Genomic DNA, 3,669 nt, shown 5'->3' on the forward strand with positions numbered 1-3,669 from the left:
AATCGTTTTATTTCGATTACATTGTTTTCGTAATCGTTGCAAGCCATAATCGTAATCACAATTAAAATACGATTAATTGAGCAGCCCTATTCAAGAGGCTTGATATACTTTGTTTCTTACGCCTGTCTGACTGATATCTTGGCTGCAAAGGGTGCCTCTAAATAACCGAACACTCAACATCCCACGTGACCTACTTGACATTGAAGGGTCCAGTCCTCAGCGTGCAGCGGTCAGGGAACTGGCTGAGTTTCTTGGAGAGACCCTTGATGTTCTTCTTGGTTTCCTGAAGCTCTTTGTCCTGCTCGTAGTCAGTGGAAGCAGAGAGAGGAAGGCCGTCCCCGACCCGGACCACCGAGGCGAACAGCACCATCGACATCTTACAGCTCTGGCAAACTCACTGAAGCTCTACAGACAGATGGAAGAGTGTATAGCAAATACATCTAATGTTAATGTTCAATACACAGCTCTTCATTCAAACTGTGAACCAAGCACTTTGTTCAAATGCATGTCTGAATTACATGGGGCATGGTATAGCTGGAACAATGATCAAAATCTATTTTTATTGTGATAGCTTAACAATCGTTCAGCTGATTAACCAAAATCACTATTTGATGGAATAAGACATTTTAAAAATGTATTTAGCAGCAGATTCTTTAACTTTTTTAAATACATTTCAGGCAACACATGCTCCTTAAATGGCTGATACTCACACTGCAAGAATAGCTTTAGCTTATAATATGTTTTTTACACACCGACTGCACATTGTGTGTTTTACAACCCAATACATGTCCTGCCCAATTGACATTTCCTGATCTGTACTATGAAATCCACCTGTAAAGCAAGGGATCACTGTCAGCCAAGCATCAACGTTAAGCCCAAACTTAAGTTGTCGAAATATGAACATTGGAATATTCTCTTTAGTAGCAGAGCACTTTAAAACAGAAAGGGGGAATGCACACTGTGTTTTGCAGTAAGGCATGCATGCTTTATGCCTCTACCTGTGCTCCCATTGTCCTCAAGGTAAGAGATTGGGAAAGGCTATTTTAACAGTTAATATTGTAGAATAACAAAAAGAAGATTTCAAATGCAGGTAAATTGTAAAAATCCGTACAGACCATGTGGTGATACATATATACATGTTAAAAAAGAAAGTGTGCCATTGGACAAAAAGGGTTTCAAGGAGGAGTACAATATCAGGGGGCTATTATGTGTAGGTTGGTGATTTCAACATAATCGACCCAGGGAAAAATACATTGAACATTTGACCTTGGAAAACACCGAGCATTGCTGAGAACATAAACCATGAAAGCTCTACTTAATGGGCCATTTAAAAAAATTATACTAAGCTGGGGGACATTAAGGGATCCCAGGAACATAGAGACGCCCCATGGGACTCACGACATGTTACGGTCTGTGGCATAATGTTAATATCATGGACCCCTGCTGCTGTTTTAATAAAGATGTGAAGATAGATATATATGGTTGTTGTCGGTTGTGTGTCAGGACCATGGACAGCAACACAGACTGAATGAAGGGGCGTTGGGAGGAAGAAGAGGTACTACATCACGACGAGATTTCAGCACACTGGTGGCAAAACATGAACATATCACAGCCTCATAGCAGACTCAATGGTTCAGTAATACTAATTGGTTAATTAACTTAAACAGCAGGAACTAAAAACGACGACGGTTTGACAGAGAAAATACGTTTATGCTAGATAGCTTAGCATGGCATAGAAGCTAAGAAGCAACGTTAGCTTTGTTTACACCCGTTTTCAAAACTATTCCGATCTACACGTTTCGTGTGTTGAACAGTTTGTCTAAAATGTAAGCATCCAGTGTATATAATAATAAAACTAGCAAACACCAGACCTTGTTAGCCAGCTAGTCACTGTTAGCGGCTAACTGCTTTAGCTTTTTCACTAACGTTTCCTTACAGCTAACGTTAGCAGCTAATAGCTAGCTCCTCTGCGAACCTTAAACTCCGTAGAAAGTTAGAATGAAAAACAACACATGTCAGACAGAGTGGGATATTAAGTGAAGCATTTAACACCTACCTAAACGATTGTTGCATCCTGTGCTAATCTATGATAGAGCAGATGTTACATTTAGCAGAGAGCAGAGCAGCAGCTAGCAGGTCTGTTTACGTGGCTGCTCGCTGTGCATTGTGGGTAATGTGGGCATGTATCACAGATTATTGATTTTTTAAAGATGCCACATGTGAATTAAAACAACATTCGGATCAAAAGTTTTGTTCTGAGATTTCCTGAAGACATCTTTTTAATTTAATTTTAAAATATATATTTTTTATTTTTCTCATAATTCTGACTTTTACCTCAGATATTTTACTTTTTTTTCTGAATTCTGAGATTAAAGTGAGAACTAAATTCTGTTAAACGTTTTATCACATCTTGAAAAATAATTGTCATGTGGCCCTAATCCTCTTCCGTAGTTCTAAAGCTATCTGGATCTGTATAAATGGACCTACCCATCAACCATGTTACTATACTTGTAGATTTAACTTGGATAATATAATATATTTTGAACTTCTACAGGGAACATTTCTTCTTTTGAAATTAAAATTATAACAGCAGAATAAAAAAAATACTATTTTTTATCTTACAATGACCACCACTTTGTCTAAATTGTCTTATATTTTACATAATTATTTATAATTGACTTATTTTTGTATTTGTGCATATGTTTTTGTGTTACTGTAACATCTGAATATCCTCTCTGGGGATCAGTAAAGTTATATTATATTATTTACTGTTATGTTATATTATAATATGTAATTATGTTATTATGCTAATTGTTACATTTTGATTACATATAAAAAAAAAATTATTTTAAATTAATAAAAATATATACATTTTATTATACATCCCACAGCCAATGGAAATATGAGCATTAAAAAACCTTGAAATAATATTAAACTCAAGGTCATCTCAAACTGTAGACATTGCACAGTCAGTGTCATAAAGCTCTCAGTATTTACCACACAGGACAGCATAACACAAAACACCCACGAACAAGAGTGACAGTGCACGCTGGTAAAAGAGATAATGAACTGTAGAAAATACATTATATTAAAACTACTATTAGACATGTTAGGTCCAACAAGGTGGGTTCACAGTAAATACTTTTCTACCGCAGTATATTTCCCTCTATAACTGAGCTTGTTAATATTCATGAGCTCATTAACTTCATGATAGATTCTTCATAATTTACATTTTCATTATCTTTTTATTCTTTCCTCTCTCTCTGCTCCAGTTGCTACTTTCCCACTGAAAGCTGGCAACAAATGAGCCGCTCTCCGAAGCATCTGAGACCAACATTTTTTTCATGTTAAAATTAAAATAACATAAAGTATGAATAATGAGTACCCAGAGCCTGCAGAGCATGTGTGCTCCACACAGACCTGAACTAGGCCATCTACTGACATCAGCTTGTTCTCCTGCTATTTTCATACGTTTCTCTTCTGAATATGGAAGAAAAGCATCTGTGGCGAGAAGAAAAAACAAAACAGAGATGGTTAGTGGCCTCATCTTTCATACATGCCCATACAATCTCCCTGTAGCTCAAAAGTGTGTGTGTGTGTGTGTGTGTGTGTGTGTGTGTGTGTGTGTGTGTGTGTGTGTGTGTGTGTGTGTGTGTGTGTGTGTGTGTG

The 3,669-nt window shown here is 36.9% G+C and overlaps 1 long non-coding RNA gene across 1 annotated transcript in view; it reads right to left on the reverse strand.

Annotated features, from left to right (window-relative positions):
* Positions 1-2,151, reverse strand: part of LOC104942098 (uncharacterized) — a 7,883-nt gene extending 5,732 nt beyond the window's left edge. The window contains exons 1-2 of the long non-coding RNA XR_797966.1: positions 2,057-2,151; positions 186-405 (exon numbers count right to left, since the gene is read on the reverse strand). This is a non-coding gene — a long non-coding RNA (uncharacterized lncRNA). The remainder of the gene's footprint in view (positions 1-185; positions 406-2,056) is intronic.
* Between the last annotated feature and the right edge of the window lie 1,518 nt (positions 2,152-3,669).

Source organism: Notothenia coriiceps, unplaced genomic scaffold (genome assembly GCF_000735185.1).
Source record: "Notothenia coriiceps isolate Sejong01 unplaced genomic scaffold, NC01 NC01_scaffold00000339, whole genome shotgun sequence".
In the NCBI taxonomy this organism is placed as follows: Eukaryota; Metazoa; Chordata; class Actinopteri; order Perciformes; family Nototheniidae; genus Notothenia; species Notothenia coriiceps.